Source organism: Ochotona princeps, chromosome 4 (assembly GCF_030435755.1).
Source record: "Ochotona princeps isolate mOchPri1 chromosome 4, mOchPri1.hap1, whole genome shotgun sequence".
Lineage (NCBI taxonomy): Eukaryota > Metazoa > Chordata > Mammalia > Lagomorpha > Ochotonidae > Ochotona > Ochotona princeps.
This window is the reverse complement of record NC_080835.1, coordinates 92,772,785-92,793,072: the sequence shown is the minus strand read 5'-3', so window position 1 is coordinate 92,793,072 and position 20,288 is coordinate 92,772,785. Positions and strand designations below refer to the sequence as shown.

General features: G+C 43.7%; 1 pseudogene; it reads left to right on the top strand.

Annotated features, from left to right (window-relative positions):
- The first annotated feature begins 17,915 nt into the window (after window positions 1-17,915).
- On the top strand, window positions 17,916-19,497 carry LOC101524316 (60 kDa heat shock protein, mitochondrial-like; annotated as a pseudogene).
- Window positions 19,498-20,288: the final 791 nt, after the last annotated feature.

The window sequence follows — 20,288 nt, the reverse complement described above, 5'->3', positions numbered from 1 at the left end:
AATGGCTGGGGCTGTGCCATGCCAAAGCCAGGTGCTGGGAGCTTCATAAGGGTCTCCTACAAGAATGGCAAGGGGGTCCGGCAGCGTGGTCTAGCGGCCAAAGTCCTCGCCTTGAATGCCCCAGGATCCCATATGGGCGCTGGTTCTAATCCCGGCAGCTCCACTTCCCATCCAGCTCCCTGCTTGTGGCCTGGGAAAGCAGTCGAGGACAGCCCAGAGCACTGGGACCCTGCACCCGCATGGGAGACCCGGAAGAGGTTCCTGGTTCTCGGCTTCGGATCGGCACGCTCCGGCCGTTGCGGCTCACTTGGGGAGTGAATCATCGCATGGAAGATCTTCCTCTCTGTCTCTCCTCCTCTTGTATATCTGACTTTCCAACAAAAATAAATAAATCTTAAAAAAAAAAAAAAGAATGGCAAGGACCTTAGGCCATTTTCTGCTACTTTTCCCAGGCCAGTAACAGGGAGCTGGCTTGGAGGTAGAGCAGCCAAGACACAAAGCAATATCCATCTGGGATTCTGGTATCACATGTGACAGCTTTATCCACTATGCCACAACACCAGGCACTCTACATGTTTCTTACCCATGAATTTTCTTGTACAAAATCATCACCTTTAAGTTTCTTTGATCATGTGGTGAGTGTAAAATTCAAACCCCAGGGCGACTCAAGGTAGATCTGTGTTTACAAATTCTTAGGGGTGACTGTTCCCACTGTTAGCACAGGCCGAGACAGAAATATTCCTAAGGGATTTCTATTGCTCCTAGATGGATCCATCTACACATGGGTGTTGCTCTCCCAGATCTAGCCTGCTGTGCAGGTTTCTTCTCTGTCTCCCACTAGCCATTAAAATACCCACAATATACTCCTGGGGTATTATTTTCTCTATATTTTGATTTTTGTCTTTAATTCCTGGCTTCTTGTTCCACACAGGTGTTAGAAATTCAGAACTTAGACTATAAGACTCTACTGACTCTGGAAGGGTTCCACATTATACACTCAAAGCAGAAATACTGGAGAATCTGAACAGATAGACTGCCGAGTGTCTCAACCAATCCATTAGTAATCTTGTCTGTGCAACAAAGTCTCTGAAAGCCCTTAGAGCTTCTGAATGGCTGGGTACCCACTCCCCATGCCTCATCTTGTCTTTTTCTTCATTTGCCTCTAATCATAAATCACCAACTGCAAGTGTTTGGCTGAATTCTGAGAGCTGCTCTGCTAAATGAGTTGCTGCCAGGAAGGAACTTGTTGGAAAGTCAACTAGTGGGTCAGAATCCACCTGGAGCCTGTGATTGTTCTGGTGGAGGGTGGAGTGTGGGCAAGACAGTCTTGGGAACCAAGCCCTCAGCCTGTAGGATCTGATGCTATCTCTTTGCAAAGCAGCTCTTAAATTAGTTGGAAGTGTTGTTATGGAACCTCCAAACCTGGGTCAATGCACCCGATGTGCAGCGAGGCAGACACTGACACTGGGTGTTGGAAGAATGTCGGCATTTACTGCAAAGTGCACAACAAATCATTGGGCAGCTATTACTTAATTCCAATGCTCCCTGAGGAGTTATGGGTAAAAGTTCTTATAGATTGAAATCAGGCCTCAGAGAGAACTGTGTTTAACACATATCTGATTTGCTGGTTGGTCAGTGGTGCTTCTGGCCTTCGTTTGATTGGTCAGTGATACTATGTATGCTCTTTAGGGAATTTTGATAATGGTCAGGTAGGATTCGTTTTAGCTGGGAGGGTCTTGTAAGTGGTAGTTATCTTCTGCCACAGACTTAGAATGCCTGTAAACACACCACTGTGCATGACACTGGAACAATAAGATTTTGTGTGTCAGAAAAGCAAATGACTTCTTGAGTCTGGTGATCAAAACCCTGTTGGGTCAGCTCAATTTAGTGAATTCTTTTTGGTGAAGGACAGGCAAAGACACCTTGTATTTACGGATATAGTTGAAAGATTGAATCATGCCTTTACATTATGACAGTTCAGACTCTTCGCTAGGTGGAAAGTACCAGAACTGAACTGAACTGGATGCCCAACTGGCATCCCCACAACTTTTGAAGTCATGGAAGTTTTATGCACTTGTTCTGTGTGTGAGAGAGGACAGTTGATTTGTACAACACAACTGACAAATGCCTGGAGGGCAGTGAAACTTTCACTGTCAGAGTTCTGTCTTGATTTCGGACTTCTTTCTATTTTTCAATGATGGGGATTGATTTTCCTGCCTTGTGAAATCATCTTTTATAAATGTGATTATGGTATCTTTTCTAATATTTCCAGATGTCCAAATTAGAGGAAATGTTTAGGAGCACTTTAATTTTTTAGCGTTTGTTTTATGAATTTGAGAGAGAGAGAGAAATCTCCCATCTAGTAGTTCACTCCAAATGCCTACAACACCTCAGGCTGGGCCAAGAGGATGCCTGAGACTCAATCAAGTCTGCACAGTGAGTGGCAGGAACCCAAGATCTGAATCAAAACCTACCTCCTTTTAGGCTACACATTAGTTGGAAGCTGGAATTGAAAGGAGAGCTAGAATCTGAATCCAAGGACTTGGATGTGGAATGCAAATATACCAAGCAGATTTTTAACTGCTGTGCCAAACACCTGCACCAGGAACACTTTAAATGTACCATTTCCTCAGCTCTCACTGGGAATAAGGGAAAAAATAAATATATTTATATGCACATATCCATATTGTGTGGTATGTTTGTACAGGTATATATGTATGTGCATAAGGTTACTTCAAAGGTTTTGGAAAAATGAAACTGAAAGACCACTGTATTTTTGATCTGAAAATTTTGGTGCAAAAATTATTCATGCAAAATTTTTCATAATTTGTCTTTCTCACAAACTTTAAAGACCCCCGCCCCCAATATGCACTCATTTCCTAAAGAATAATCCTCAATGTTTCCCCTGTAAGTGGTACATACATAGGCTGGCTTTGAAGTGAGCATTCCTGACTCTAACTATGGCCTTATTCTCTCCACATGGAAATATGATATCCACAGCTTCCATTTTGATTTGAGATCCTGAGACATCCACTCCTACCCTAGGAAAGACTTACCTAACTAAGCTGGCTCAGTTTGAGATCTCAGGCAGCACTTTCCTGGTGGGAAAAGAATTTGTTTTCTTGCCAAACTAGTGCATTTTTAATGGCAGTGGGAGCCCTAGGGTGGAGGCTGCTGGAAGATTCCAGCTGCCACCAGAATGTCAGGCCAGCTGTGGTCAGGGAACTCAGCATAGTCTCACACCACCTCACTCCATCTGTATTTCCATTTCCACACCTACCAGGCCACCACATTCAGTTTGTGGGTTGTGCAGCCAGGTATAAAAGAACATAAACACTTTTAACTACTTGCATTAAATGTTAAGCCAGGAAGTTGATGTTTCGTAACTGGGCTGCCGTCTTCCTCCTTGACCATATCCTAAGGTGCACATTGCCTTATGCCATAGCTTTTTTTTTATTAATTACATTGCATTATGTGACACAGTTTTATAGGTACTGGGATTCCTCCCACCCCTCCCCAAACCCTCCCCCCTTGGTGGATTCCTCCACCTTGTTGTATTACCCAAGTTCAAGTTCACATGAGATTCTTTTAGAACAAAAAATGTAAACCTTATGGCCTTGTGGACCTCAAGAGGCACCATGATGCAAGCAGAGAAGCAATGTGCTGTCAGGGATCTAGAGGCAAGCCTCTGTGCCTAACACTAGGAATGTGTAGCTCTTTTGTGGATTTCACTGTACCAGCACCCCTTTCCTCAGAATCTTTTGAGGTCCCCAAACACTTTGTTTTAGCAGAGAAGAAGTTTTAGGGGGTTGTTACCCACTCATCTGCTTGTAGACTGAATGTTCTTCTTTCCTTCACCCAAAAACCTTGTCCTTGTCCTTGCTTTGATTGGCATCAGGAGCCAGGACCAAGCTTTCAGAAACATGTGCGGTGAACAGCTTTAGAAGACTCTACCCCTGTCACATTCATCATGCCTTTATACTTAATCGAATGAAGTGTTTTGCGGAGACATGAGACTTTTTATGTTCTGTATAAGGTACCATATGGGCTAGAAAGAGTCCTGTGCATAACATTATGTTCTCATATACTTAAGTCTTGACGGAATGGTACTTGGTCCCATGGCTGTGTAGGTATAGTAAGCACTTGGATCTAGGAAGCCATAGGAAACAGAGTACCTTTTTATTCATAATTTAAAAACAAACCAAAAACATAATAAAATATGTGCTACAGACTGGAGTATGAATGTTAAGGATTCATCATCTGCCGGGAGGCCTGTGCAGACCTGTTAGCTCTTTAGAGCGGACCTTCCAGGTTTAGGAGGAGAGTGGGATCAGAGCACAGTATAGATGCATCATGTTCTAATAGAGCATCCTTCCCTTTGCCAAAACATGTTCTGGTGACTCCTGAGGAGTCAGCAAGGACATTAAGTACAAGTGGAGGTCCAGCATAGAGAGGAATGGAGATCTGTGGAGAAATGGGAAGAAAGCACTTGCATGCTGCCCGGACTCCTCTCTTCATTGCTATTCTTACTACATCACTTTCAAAGTGACAATGCAATAAAAACACATAATGTTATAAAAAGTTATTACTCAAGAAAAAAGCAAAAGTATGCTTATTTGTAGAAAATGAGTCAGAAAAAAAATCCCATAAGGGAATATGTACAAGATAATTATATTTTTTAGAAAAATATTCATGTATCATTTTTCAAAAGATGTGACTGAATTTAAACTGAGATGTTAAAAGTCAATGAAATCTGGCTCAAATGCCCCTTCCTTGTTTACTTTCTTCCTTTATAAGACTTCAAGCATTCATTATGTATGTTAAAAATTTTCTCATAAAACTACATTAATTTTAGTTGAAAAAGGGCCTGAGAAGTTAGATTAAAACTGATAGTAGCAGGGACCAGCGCGATAGCATAGTGGTTAAAGTCCTTGCCTTGCATGTGCCAGGATCTCATATGGGTGCCAATTCTAATCCCGGCGGCCCTGCTTCCCATCCAGCTCCCTGCTTGTGGCCTGGGAAAGCAGTCCAGGATGGCCCAAAGCCTTGGGACCCTGCACCCACATGGGAGACTCGGAAGAGCTCCTGGCTCCTGGCTTTGGATTGGCTCAGCTACAGCTGTTGCGGCCACTTGGGGAGTGAACCATCAGATGGAAGATCTTCCTCTCTGTCTCTCCTCCTCTCTGTATATCTGCCTTTCCAATAAAAATAAATCAATCAATCTTTAAAAACACTGATAGTAGCATTCAAAATTTATACCTTGGGTTGTGCACATCTACATAAGATAAATTACCACATCATATTGGAAGAAAGGAAGAAGTATTTTGGAGATCTGTTATACAGAAATCAAATATTTTCCCAGTGAATGTATAGATTATATTTATCAACATCAGTGAAACTGCAACATAACAATTTCATAGAACCCAATAATTCTGAAGTTATTTTAAATAGTCTGGCAATGATGATAATAAATTATCTAAGTGAAAAGGAAAAAACAATGAAAAATCTGCCTCCTACATATTTTAGAATACATTGTTAATGACATATCGGTTGATCAATACCATGTCAATTAATACCATAATGTTATAAATTGTTGTAAACATTATGTTGGGGCTTTTGATTGATTGGGACGATACTCTGCCGGCTTCACCTTCAGGCCGGTGATGGTCTCACCAAGAGACCGTTGATCTTGCCAGGACAATAAGATGCTGGACTTTATGCTTGTTAAATACTTCCAATGAAAATATCTCAACTGAATTTGAACTATGGTGGTGCAACGGGGTAGAGCAGTCCACCGCGTGGGGAGGGTTTGGGGAGGAGTGGGGGGAATCCCAGTGCATGTGAAAATGTGTCACATAATGCAATGTAATTAATAAAAACAAAAAGAATTCATTGTTAATGTGGAACTGATACAAACCAAGAAAATTCCATTTGTATGACTGGATGGGAAACCCATAAACAAGAGGAATTACACATAAAATTTTAATATATAATAAGGATCATTAATGTATGGGTATATATCGTAAGTATAGGGAGGTGTGTGTTTGTGTGAGGGGACTTTGAAAGGTTGATGGAGGGCTGGAATTAGTAGATGAGACCAATTGCCCAAGAACTTAATTTGCTTATTTAAGAAAGAAGTGAGAGAGCGAGAAAGTCTAGGAGAGGTCTGTCCTCTACTGGTATACACCCCTCTCCCAAATATCAACAGCATTCAAGGCTGGGCCATACTAGGACCTAGAGCCAGGAACTCAACCCAGGCTTCTCCCATGGTGGCACGGTCCCACCTACCTGAGCTATCACTTGTTACCTCCTAGGCTGCACATTAGCAGAAAGCTAGAAGCAGGAGCAGGCTTTATGGTATTGAATGTGAACAACCAACATTGGTGTCTTAACTTCTAGGTCCAGTGTCTACCCTTCCATGAACTTTGTGACGTTCTCTGGTATACCTGTATATGTGTATGTAAAATATACTTGGTTTTACTCCATGTGCTCATAAATAGAGTATGCAAACAGTCCAGTCACAAAACAAAAAAATTAACAGACATTTCAAACTCTAGTATTGTTAGTCATCATAACTCCAGTGAACATTAGTAAGATCCCATTTATATCTACTAAGCAAAACAAAAACCAGAAAATGTAATGCTCAATCACATCTGTAAGATAATTGGGGAACAGAACATATTTTAAGGAATTATTTGTTTTGACATCTTTATCTAGCAATGTACATTATAATCCATAGATACAGCCTTATTCTTTGTTTTAGTGAAACATAAAAACTTATCTTAAAATAACTCAAAAGGTAAGGCTTACATTGTATGCATGGCATCCCATGTTGTGGTTTTGAGTCTCAACTGCTCCACTTCCTGTCCAACTCTGTAATGCAGATGGGAATGCAGCAGCAGATGACACAAATGCTTGGGTCTGCACCCATGTGGGTGATATGAATACAGTTGCAGGCTCCTAACTTCAGCCTGGCCTAATCCTGGTGATTACAGTGATTTGGGGAGTAAACCAGCTAATGGAAGACCTCTCTCTTTCTTTCTTTCTCTCTCTCTCTCTCTCTCTCTCATTCTCATTCCTCTCCCCTCTGTAATTCTGCCTTTCCCATGACTAAATAAATGCTTATTTTTTTTTTAAACTCAAAAGGCAAAATTCAGTTTACAACAATGCAAAATTAGAGGCAATGATTATGGAAAGTGTCATTTCAAAGCTAGGTTAAATATTCTGCACCTCTTAAAAATTAAATTATTGGGGCCATTGTCGTATCCTATATTGTCAAATCCTGTAAGAGTGTTGGTTCAAGTCCCAGTTACTCCATTTTTGATCCAACTCCCTGCTTATAGTCTAAGAATGCAGCAAAGGATGGTTCAAGTCCTTGGGCCCTTGAAACCATTTGGGATACACAGAGGCAGCTCCTAGCTTCAGCTCAGATCAGCTCTGGCCATTGAAGCCACTTGGGAAATAAACTAGCAGATGGAAGATTCTCTCTCTCTCCTCTCCCTCTCTGTTTCTTTTTCTCTTTTTCTCTCTCTCATTCGATAACTCTGTCAAATAAAACAAGTGAATCTTTAAAAAAAAAATAAATCATTTATTGCACACTTGCAGTGAAGCAGTTGATTTATACACACACACATATACAGTCCCTAATTATTGTGATCACTCTGCAAGTTAAGTATTTTTCATTCTCAGTTTAAAAATCTAAGGTCTAGGGCTTTAGCAAGATTACAATGATTATTCATGGCAGCATAACTAGTGAGCAGTGAAGCTGGGCCTTATCCCATATCAGTGACAATACCTGCCTCTTCCACGGCCTGATCAAAGGGGAAAGATCTTGTTTACAATCCCTGATGAAGTAACAGCCTTTGGCAGACACGTTCTGTACTATGGTCTGACCCAAGGTCAGCCAATTCAAGGTCAGACTAGAAGCTCATGATATGGTCTGTTATGGAAAGCTTTGCCAGTTGCAAAAGAAGAATCTCTTTTTTCTCAACCCCACCACTTATGCCTGTCTCTTGCTCTCTGTCTGCATTCTAGTTTCACAAACACAGAGCAGATCAGGACATTGTTGGGAGCTCACACTCCCATGTGTGCTGGGAGCACACATATGTAGAGGAGACTATGCCATAAGTATGTCCCCTAAAGTGCATGTGTTAGGAACTTCATCCCTCATGGAGGTGTTGAAAGATCGGCCCTTAAGAGGTGATTGGACAGGCAATTTCTGCTATTGCAGGTGGGTCAAGGTTGTTATCATTGGCATGGGTTTATTATGCAGAAAGATAGTTTATTATGTTAGTTTGGCCCCCTCATCTTGGATTTCCCAGCTTCCAGAAATGGGAGGAAAAATCTTTTCCATAAGTTGCCAAGTTTCTGGTATTCTGCTCTAGCAATAGAAACAGACTGAGAAAGAAGGTATTTCAGAATGTTGTCAAGGACAGTTGCTGACTAGGTGAGATGGAACAAAACTACTGGATCCCCAGTTGCGACAAACTCAACCGGGGAGGAAAGAATGGGAGGACTGAGAATTCAAATCAAGCAATAAAAAGAAATAAAAACATGAAATACTTAACTCTGTTGTGCAAACAAGCACTGCCTAATCTGTAACATCAGGTGTGTTAAGTGATCCAGACAGTTCTCTAGGTTCCTCTCCTGCAATTCCCTACTTGATTTCATTAGCTCCAGTTGAACAAACGGCTTGTGTGCCTGTTATTGGTTGATTAAGTTTAGCTACAAATTCACCCCTCTGTCTGGGTAAGGGGGTGCACCATGCTGTCTGTACCTTCTCTAGCAGATATTACCATTGCCTGGTTTCTCTAAACTTCGCCTCAGGAGAAATTTACTCTCAGAAACTTTCACGGTGCTCCATCCAACTGAATTTACCTGAGCGTAACCCTCGCCAAGGCACTTTTAAGCCATAGCAGCTTCGTATCAGAAGCAGGTAGTCTGAGTGTTCAAGTGATGAATGCATATGATATAAACAGAAAATTGCAGAGAGGATCAGACATTAGCTGTAGCAAATATCATCTCAAGGGTCATCCAGTGTCAACCCCTAAGTACGTTGGAGAGAGGGCTCTACTGAGAGAGAGGGGTGGCCACTTGATTTACAGTCTGCACACATCCTTAAGTTAAAGTATGTCTATTTGGGGAACAGAGTTGTGGTGCAGCCTGTGCCCCATATGGGCACCAGTCTGCATGCCAGCTGCTTCACGTCTGATGCAGTACCTTGCTAACATACCTGGGAAAGCAATGAACAGTAGCCCTTGCACTTGGGACCCTGCCACCCACATGGAAGCCCAGGATAGAGTTTCCGGCTCCTGGCTTCAGCCTGGCCCAGCTCTGATCCTAGTGTTTCATTTGGGGAGTGAATAAGCAGATGGGGGAATCTCTCTCTCCCCATCTCTCTGTAACTCTGCCTTTCAAGTAAATAAAACAGATCCGTTAAAATTTTATAAAATAGGTACATCTTAAGTTATGATTTAGGTTCTCTATATTATGAATATGTGTATGTATGTTAGTGGAAGTCTGAATTGGACAGACCATTTTTTGTGTAATGTGGGAAAAACTGATCTGGTCGTGAATGAATGAGAATGCCATAGCAATTTGATATAAACTGTTCTTGAGGCAACCATCTGTCCTACACAAATAAATTTGTTTCTGAAACCACAAGACAGCATTCTCCCTGAGTTGGACAGAGAGTCCAGATATAAATCTGCCTGGCTCACAGCCTTGACTTTGTCCATTTGACTCATCAGCTTAGAAGCAAATTCATTATATAACATTTCAAAAGCCAGCTCAGGACTCTGGAGTAAGGTTGAAAGATAATAACTGAAATTCGTGGTTATGTAAGTAGAACACTTATCCTCCATAATCAAATCATTTCAAAATATTATTCATTTTCGCCATAATATGAAAGTCTGGGGAAAAGAAACAAATATTTTTAAAAAGCATGAAGTATTCCTAACAGTATACATTAGTTTGAGCCAGATGTGGAGGCTGTCTTTGTCACTGGAAAATAGCTCTTCCAATTCAGAAACATGGCTTTCCTTCAACTCATTATTTCCAATCACATCAATTTTTTGTTTCATAATCTAAGATCCACCAAACACTGAATTTGAAACTAATAATGGATAGAATCAGAAGATAGAAGACTAGTATAGAAAACAGAGTGAGAAATGATCAGAGGATAACCAGAAGAACATGGTACCACAGCAAGCAGGTGAGAAAAAGAAAGGGCTCAAGTTACAGACCAATGTAACAGAATAAAGTCCAAAAAGAGACCCATGTATATATCACCAACTGATATTTGACAGAGTAGATAATGTGATAGAATAGTTTTTTCAATAAAGCATGCTAGAGCAACTAGATATCCATATGGAAGGGAAAAACTCCAACCCTCACCTGACACCATACACAAAAATCAGCTCAAAAGAAAAAATAGAGCAAAATGTAAGTGTGAAAACAACAAAACTTCTAGTACAAAACAGAATAAAATCATTTGGATTTTGGAATAGGCAAACAATTCTTAGACTTAACACGTGTGACAGAAAAAAAATAATAAAATTGACTCGTTGAAACACTTTTTTATTAGATGTTTTGTTATTCTTTTTTTTTAAATTGATTACATTGCGTTATGTGACACAGTTTTATAGGCACTGGGATTCCCCCCACCCCTCCCCAACCGCCCTCCCCCAATGGTGGATTCCTCCACCTTGTTGCATTATCACAGTTCAAATTCAGTTGAGATTCTTTCATTGCAAGTATCTACCAGGCTTAAAGTCCGGCATCTTATTGTCCAGATAAGTTCATCAGTTTCTTGGGGAGACCATCTCTGGTCTGAAGGTAGAGCTGGTAGAGTGGTTTTGACAGTTCAACAGATCTGAATTGCTGCCACTCTCACCACTCCAAGCACAATACAGTCATTGTAGAATCCACTGATTGACATAGTCCATCATAGAGTCTCCGTTTGCCCACTATTTTCATTGCCAGCGTATAGCTGAGGTGGTTGATTGACTTGTTCTGTCCTCTGTCATTTGATGGTTAGCGTTCTGAGTCCGAAAGCTCACCTGGAAAGATCCCCAAAGAAACTTTCTCTGAGGTGTTCCCAGTCCAGATTCTTGTATGTACTAGCAAGAACCGGGCCCGGCACAGTCCATCGCCCCAATCAGCTGGTGGTTGCAGTTCTGTTTCCAGCCCTGTCTTCCACTGGAACCAATGGGTGTTTGCAGTCCAGCTTGGTTCTGCCCAGCACATACTCGGCCCTCGCGTAAACCAGTGGGGGCTGCAGCCCAGCCGGAGCGACCCACAATAACCCCCACCAGGCCCACCCCCTACCCTGGTTTGCCAGTATGTGTGGCAGACTAGTCCAGTCTGTCCCACATCCCCTTCTGCTCTCATACATGTCAATGGGTATTAAAACCTTGTTCCATCTAACCAGCTCAACTATCCAGCCTTCACGGATGTTGTTGGGTGTCTCTGTCTAGCCACCCCAGCCCCTGTCCTAGTTTTCGTGCCCTGCTGTGAGGGGTGGTAACCCAAGAGGGAGGAGTCCACTATTTCCCTCCCAGGCCACTCCCACTCCCAGTTCATGCACGCTCCAGGTGGTTCTGTGGTTTAACTTGACAGAACTAGCCCCCAGTGCCAGCTTCTGCCAGCTGATGCTGTGGCTAAGCCTCAACAACCCTCACCCACTCTAATTGTAGATTGCACCAGTAGGAATAATCAGCCCAGCCTGGTTTTTCCCTGATCTGGTCCACATGAGGCGCACAGGTGCTGTAGCCCTGCCTAGTCTGGTCTGCCCCCATCCCAGCTCACGCTCTCCAGTGGGAGTAGCTGTTCAGCAAGGGAACCCCCCGTTATTCCCCTGCCGATTCTGCCCCCTCCCTTCCTGGTTCTTATGTGTGCTGATTGGGTGCTGCAGTCACATCTGGCACAGGCAACCTCACCTTGGCATTTCATGTTGTGTAGTGCTTTTGTCGCGACCCACCCTGGCTAGACCCACAGTCTGTTCTGGCGTTCGGATTTGCCAATGGATGACGTGAACTGATTCAGCCTAGTCTACCCCCGACCCATGCCAAGTGTATGCCAGGGGGACACTTTCCATGGCCTCTTGGCTGTTTCCTTCCATGCTTCTTGTGCTTGCCTGCAGGGTCTGTATCTTGCCAGAGGAGTTGCCCGGGCTCTTCCATCAGAACCCCTCCAAGTGCCAGATTTCATGCATACCAGGGGCCCCATGAACCAGCACTACTCAGTTCACCTCCTGTCCTAGCAGGAACAGTGGCTTTTCCTGACTGGCCTTCAACCCATTCTGGTTCTTGCTTTTGGATGTTTCAGCCCAGCCACAGCTCATCCATACCCACATATAGCTCATATATGGCTCAGTAGGGGTTGAGACCTAGCCTAGTCCATCCCACATCTACCCTGGTCCCTCAGAAAACCAGAAGGTGTTGGAGTCTGGCCTGGCCTGGTGCGTCTTGTCCCAGTCCACATTTGTGCCAAGGGAGACTACAACTGTTTCCTGACCAGGATGCAGCCCCATTCCAGCTCGTGTGCCCCTTGGTGGGAACCTCTACCCAGCTAGGGTGTTCCCTTAGCCCCCCAGCTGGGCCTGTTCCAAGCCATAGATTGCGCACATGCCAGTGGTTGCTCTGACTCAGCTTGGCACAGCCCCTCACCTGTCGCGACCCCTTCCTTAGACACTGTGGCTCAGCATCCGTGGCTCACGCAGACCAGTTGGTGCAAAAACCTAGCTGGGCATGTCCTGTGCTCCAACCTGCTTTCCAATCTTACTTGTGGGCTAAGGTTTGCTCAGTACTGCCTGGTGCGCCCGTTCCATCACCTTTTCATACATTGATGAGCTGTTGGTGCAACTTTGCCCAACCTGTCCGACCCCCAGGTCCGGACCACCTGTTCACCAGTGGGAGCTATGACTAGCCAGGGGAGCTTCCCATGTTTCTCCCCTGATCCCCTCCTAGATCCAGTTCTCCTACATGCCACTGAGCTTTAGGCCAGTGCCCAGTGCAGTCCGGCCCTCCCTTTGGCTTTGCTTGAGCTGGTGAACGTTGCAGTCCAGCCCACCCCACACCCCACTCAGGATGCACACTCGAGCACCACTGCCCCGACTAGTCCAGACTGCCGTCGGTTCTCCAATCTGTGGTCAATGGTAGGCTTCCCGGTCACACCTAGCTTAGTCCACCACCACTCCATCTCTTGAAGTATCCTGTGTGGCTAGAATTTCCATAGGGTTTGGCCCAAACCTCCCCCACAGAATCTTCCCCCAGATATGGTTCTCTAGCGTGTTTGTTAATGTCATGGCCCTGCTTAAGGTGACCGGTCTCCGCTGGGTCAGTTCTATTCCCATCCCTGTCATCCACTTGGACCAATGGGTATTGTGGTCCAGCTCTATCCTACCCACTTCATACTCAGTCCTCACGCAAACCAGTGGGAGCTGCAGCCTAGTTGGGGCGACTCCCCATAACACCAGCAGGCCTGCTCCCTTCCCTGGTTCCCATGCATGCAAGTATGTACCGCAGGCTTGTTCAGTCTGTCCCACCTCTCATTAAGCTCTGGAACTTATCAATGGACATTGAAGCCTAGTTCGACCCAACCAGCCTACTATCCAGCCCACACACATACTGGCGGGTACCTTTCTGTTTAGTAACCCCGTCCCTGTCCTGGTTTTCGTGCTCACCAGTGGGAGTAGTTACCCACGAGGGAGGTGCCCATTATCTCCCTACTAGGCCACTCCAACTTCTGGATTGCACATTCTCCAGGTGGTTCTGGCATTTAACTTAACATAATTTGCCCCTGGTGCCAGTCTCTGCCATCTGATGATGTGGCAAAGCCCTACCAACACTTGCCCACTCTAATTTGGTTGCAGCATTTGGAACAGTCAGCCCAATCAGGCTCTTCCCCGATCTAGCTCACTTGAAGCCCACAGGTGTTCCCCTCACCTTTCTCAGCCTTTGCCTTCAGTGCTGTGGCATCATATCCCTGCCTCCTGTAGACCAGTTGTTGTAAGAGCCTAGGTTGGAATGACATGTGCTCTATCCTGATTTCTATTCTTTTTATTTTGAGTTGAAATTTTTTTGGCCTGCCCAGTCGGCCTGCTTCCAGTTGCAGCTTGACCCACTCCACATCCTGTTTTACGATGCTCCTTTGGGTGATGCTGCCTTGACCTGCCCAGAATGCCATTGGTTCCTTTACCCATAAGTGATGGAGGGGCCATGGTCACTCCTGGCTTAGCCCCTCACCACCCCAGCCCGCGAGCTAACCTGCGGGACTTGTATTTCCACAGGGTTAGGCCCACACTTCCCCCATAGAGTTTACCCCCGGACCAAATTCTCTCGCGTGCTGGTGTCTTGATCCTGCCGGATGTGACCAGTCCACTGTTCCACCACCCAGTCAAGTTATGGTGCCCTGCTAGACAGGCCGCCATCCATAGCTTTGGTGTGGACCCGTGTGTGGCAGTCAGTGATGCTCTATGTTAATAGCCATTCTCAGGATTTCTAATTTGGCTGGTGTTTCAGTCTGGCTCAAATAGATCTTATGGGTGCTCCCCTTCAAACCTTCAGGTCTCAGTCCCACTCTTGCCCTAGAGTTTCATGTCCCTATTACTGGGAATCACCAGGAATTCATGTCTCACCTACACTAAAGCTGGCCTTACTCATGGGTGTCCGTAAGCAGCTATTTCAAATCATAAAAAACCCCAGAGCTCGCTGCTGGGCGGCCAGCAGGCAGAGCCTGGCACCATTTGGTGCACTGGCCGCCCAAAGCTAGGGACTCAGTCACTGTCTTGCGGCAGTGGTCTTGGCCTGCTGAGTCCCCATTCTCGGATCCGGTCAGGCCGGGGCGCCCCCAGGACTGCCACCCTGTGGAGGGCTATCAGCCGCCCCAAGCCCCAAGGCTCCGAATCCTTGACTCATTGAAACTTAAAATCTTTTGCTTGTTGAATAACATCATTAAGAAACTGAAAAAGAAAGCTATAAAGTTGAGATGGTAAACATTACAGTGCATATAAAATAAGCAAAAGATTTGAATGAACATTTCATACAAGAAGATGCACAAATAACCAAGGAACACATCAGATTTTCTTTTTTTTTTTTTAAAGATTTATTCACTTTATTACAGTCAGATATACAGAGAGGAGGAGAGACAGAGAGGAAGATCTCCCATCCGATGATTCACTCCCCAAGTGAGCCGCAACGGCCGGTGCTGCACCGATTCGATGCCAGGAACCTGGAACCTCCCCCAGGTCTCCCACGCGGGTGCAGGGTCCCAAAGCCTTGGGCCGTCCTCAACTGCTTTCCCAGGCCACAAGCAGGGAGCTGGATGGGAAGCGGAGCTGCCGGGATAAGAACCGGCGTCCATATGGGATCCCGGGGCTTTCAAGATGAGGACTTTAGCCGCTAGGCCACGCCGCTGGGCCCCGAACACATCAGATTTTCAACACCATTTGTGACCAGAAAAATGTTAGTCTTAATCACAGTGGGCTGCCATATCATGCCATTACAATGTCTAAAATTAAACAGACTGACAACACTGAATGTTGATACGATTGTGAAGCAACAAGAATTCTCACTGTTGCCCATGAGAGTGTGAAATATTACAACCACCTTGGAAGCAGCTTGATTTTCTTAGCAAGCTTAAATATACACTTATTTTATGACTCAGTAATTCAAATCCTAAGAATTTGTCCTAGTGAAATGAAATATATGTCCCTGGAAAGGCCGGCTCATGACAGTTTATTTGCAGAAGCCCAAAACTGAAAATACTCTGTTCATCAACAGGTGAATAAGTAAGCAGACTGAAGTCCGCTCACGCACTGAATATACTTCACATTGATACAAAAGAATGAGCTACTAATGTGCTTAATAATGTAACATTGTAACATTAATAATAAAAACATTGTGCTAGGTTAAAAAATTCTTTAAAGGAGTCCATGAAACTTGCATCTAGTTATGACCTTATCCTCTCAGCTGAAGCAGAGAAATGGAGTGGTACTTGGATGGAGTGTGAGAAGGGGATTATCAAAAGATTTTTGAGTTTTGAGTTTGCTATTATTAACACTTATCTGCATGCTGATGCAGTCAAGAGAGTGAGATTGATGGTGTAATAAAAAAATTATCAAGAAGGCCAGCGGGTATGGGATACAGAGCCAAGCAGGTTGTTTCTCTCTGACACAGAGAGAATGTATGGTGCACTGTATCAGGAGAGGAGAAAAGCTGAAGACGGATGCCTGCAGGTTACTAGACAGGGCAAGATAGAAGAATGGCTGTTCTCAATGCTGCTTTTTACTCAGCAAAATAAGAATGGGAGGAAGAAACTGTTGGAGACCTAAAAGGAGAGCCTAATGGAAAAAAGACCTTTCAGTGAGAGTGAGCTCACTGGAAAGTGTGTTAGGACTGTTCGACTGAGGTGACTCTCATTTGAGATTTGTCAGTCATTCGTTGAAAGAGAATCCATTAGGAAAGATTTTGTTGATCCATGTTCAGCTTTAGGAACAAAGGCATAAAACACACAGGATATTCTGACTAAGGTGTTCATTTTCCAAAGGACTCCACAAGAAGAGCTGAGCAGCAAAAAAAAAAAAAAAGTTTTAAGATTATTTATTTTTATTGGAAAGTCAGATCTACAGAGTGAAAGAGAGACAAAGAGAAAGATCCTCTGTCCACTGATTCACTCCCCAACTGGCCGCAATGGCGAGAGCTAAGCTGATCTGAAGCCAGGAGCCAGGAGCTTCTTCCAGGTCTCCCACACGGGTTCAGGGTCCCAAGGCTTTGGGCCATCCTCGACTGCTTTTCCAAGCCACTGGCAGGGAGCTGGAGGGGAATTGGAACAGCTAGAACAGGAACTGGCACAAATATGGGGGCCTGTCACATGTAAGTCGAGGACTTCAGACACTAGGCTACTGTGCCAGGCTCTGGCAGAAGGTTTCAACATGGTTTCAAGAGAATGGTTACATAACAAATCACAGACTATGAGTCAGAAGATGACAGAAGCAAGGACAAGCCAGGTGCTGGATGGAAATAAAATGGTGATGTCAACAGAGAAAGTCTGTGATGTGAGTAAATGAGTTGGCAGGCTTAGGGATGGCTGTCAAGTGGAGTGTTGTTCAAAGTCCAGATGTCAGATTCAGTTCTGTTCTTCAGATGGTAAGGATTGGAATATGGCTGTGAGAGTGGTCCCTGAGGTGGGGTGAAGTTCAGAAGCCTGGCCTGGAGGCTTTGGATAGATCTTCTACATGCATCTGAAATCACCCAGGAAAGGTGACAAGAGTAGAGATAGAAAGGAGAGCCGTTGGGAGTCAGTGGGCTGGGAGTCAGAAGGCTCATTCCACTCTGATGGAGGTGGTTGTATTGTCAGTTGGTTTACTTGTCCTTTATCCTAAACTCTGTCTCCTAATTACTACATTTTAATTCCATTTTGAAGATAGAGGGAGTCAGAAACTCAATTTGGGTAGGCATAAGTGATAGGCATTCAAGTACTAGAGGCTATCTTCTGTTGCCTTCCCACGTTCATTAGCAGGAAGCCGGAGTCGAAGTACAATGTACCCATGACTCAAACTAGGCTGTCCAATATGGGATACAGACATCCCATACAATGGCATAACTGGTCAAGCCACAACACCCACCTCTGGCTGGGTACATTTAAAGTAAACGCTGTGATGATAGAATCAGAAGTGTTTCCAAAAATAACTGCTGAACCTTGCTTATTATTTTATGTGCAGTCAATGATCCTGAAATTTTTTTCTTGGTGTTATTCCAAGGCTGAATTTACCTGCCAGGGGTAGGCTCATCCACAGGCCCCTTGTTTTTGTTGGTGATATCACTCAAAAAGGCAAAATCAATAATAAACACAGACTCACTTGCCCACCAATGGCTTGCCTCACTGTGTGCACTCCGTGTTGTCACCCCACAGAAATGCTTCAATTATTCTGTGTTCCTCTCCATAGCAAACCTGTATTCAGGGCACTGGTGCCTCATCTCAATCAGGCTTATGCCAAAGATGTAAAAATTGATGCAGGTGCTCAAACCTTAATGCTTTAAAGTGTAGACCTTTTAACCAATGCTGTAGCTGTTACAATGGGGCCTAAGGAGAGAATAGTGATTATTGAACATACTTGGGAGAGTCACAAAGTAACAAAAGATATTGTGACTGTTGCCAATACTTAAAGGATAAATACAAAAATATTGGAGCTAAGCTTGTTCAAGATGTTGCCAATAACACAAATGAAGAATCTGGGGATGGTACCACCAAAGCTATGGTACTGGCCTGCTCTATTGCCAAGGAAGGCTTTGAGAAGATTAGCAAGGATACTAATCCAGTGGAAATCAGGAGAGGTGTGATGTTAGCTGTTGATGCTGTTATTGCTGAGCTTAAGAAGCAGTCAAAATCTGACAGCTGCTGAATAATTGCTCAGGTTGCTATGATTTGTACAAATGGAGACAAAAAATTGGCGATATCATTTCTGATGCAATAAAGAAGGTTGGAAGAAAAAGGGTCATCACAGGAAAGGATGGAAGAATACTGAATGATGAATTGGAAATTATTAAAGGCTTGAGGTTTGATTGAAGCTATGTTTATTCATATTTTTAATATATCAAAAGGTCAGAAATATGGATTTTAAAATGTTTATGTTCTGCTGAGTGAAAAAAATTCTAGTGAGCAACCCTTTATACCTGTTCTTGAAATTGCCAATGCTCACTGTAAGTCTTTGGTCATAATTGGTGGAGATGTTGACAGAGAAACTCTGAGTGTGCTCATTTTGAATAAGCTAAAGTTGGTGATCAGGCTGTAGCAGTGAGAGCTTCAGGTTTTGCTGACCTGATAAAAACCACTTAAAGACACAGCTGTTGCATTTGGAGAAGAGGCATTGGCCCCAAATCTTGAAGACATTCAACCTCATATCTTAGGAAAAGTTGGAGAAGTCATTGCGACAAGAGATGATAACAAGGTTCAAATTGTAAAACATGTTCAAGAAATCATTGAGCAGCTAGATGGCACAACTAATGGCTGTGAAAAGGGTAATCTGAATGAACAATCTGCAAAGCTTTCAGATGGAGTTGTTGTGCTGAAGGTTGGTGGGACAAGTGATGTTGAGGTAAATGAAAAGAAAGACAGAGTTACAGATGCTCCAAATGCTGCCAGAGCTGTTCTTGAAGAAGGCATTGTTCTGGGAGATGGGTGCCCTGCTTTGGTGCATCCCAGCCTTGGACTCATTCACTCGATCTACTGAGGATTTAAAAATGGGCATAGATGCTGTCAAAATAACACTCAAGATTCTGGCAGTGACTATCACTAAGAATGGGGGTGTTGAAGGATACTTGATTGTTGAGAAAATTTGCAAAGTCCCTCAGAAATTGGCTTGTGAATATGTTAGACAAAGGAATCACTGATCCGACAAAGTTGGTGAGAACTGCTATTTTGGGTGTTGCTGGCGTCACATCTCTGTTAGCTGCAGCAGAAGCAATGGGCAGAATGGGAGAGAATTTGGGGAGGTGAGATGTTCTAATTCCTAGAATAGTGCTTTAAAACCCTTGCTAATGAACTGTGACAGCAAGCTCAAGGTGATGTTCCTCATCAAGGACTTCAGAGAAGTCAGTGGAAGAAGATGAAGAAAAGACAGGCTGAAGAAAGTCACTGTAAACATCAGTTACTGGTTTCAGTTGACAATGTATAGTGATTTACTACTGTCATGCCCATGCCTACAGAGAACGTATCTTGTGTTTTGGACTAAGAAGACATTTGTACATTCCTGTTATTTGTACAAGAGCCATGTACGAGTATACTGCTTTCAACTTAAATCACTGATGCACTTCTACTGTTAAAAAAAAAAAAACAGGGCTTCAGAGCTTGAGAGCACCAGATGAAAAGCGGAGAAGCATCCTTTCTGTGGACAGTGAGACAAATTGTGTCCAAAGTAGAGACATGCAGTTATCTGACAAACTTTGTGTGCTAAAAGTTTGTTCAAGAAATAACAAATACAATAATTACCATTTGTTTACTACTAGATACCAGATACTGAACTAGCCAGAATGCTAGTAATTAACATGCATTTAATCTTATATTCTGGGCATTTCTGCTGTGATTGTATATTGTAATTTAATCTTTGCAGCAGCCTGATGAAATTAAGACTAACATAAAGAGGTCAAGACCTGAAAATTCTTGGCTGAGATCTTGTAGTTGTTAAAAATTGGATATAATTGGGATTTACAAGTTTGGTTGGCTCTGAAGTTTATATGTTAGCGCTGTGCTATATTTGCTTTGGCTGTGTACTATGCTTGACGTGATCA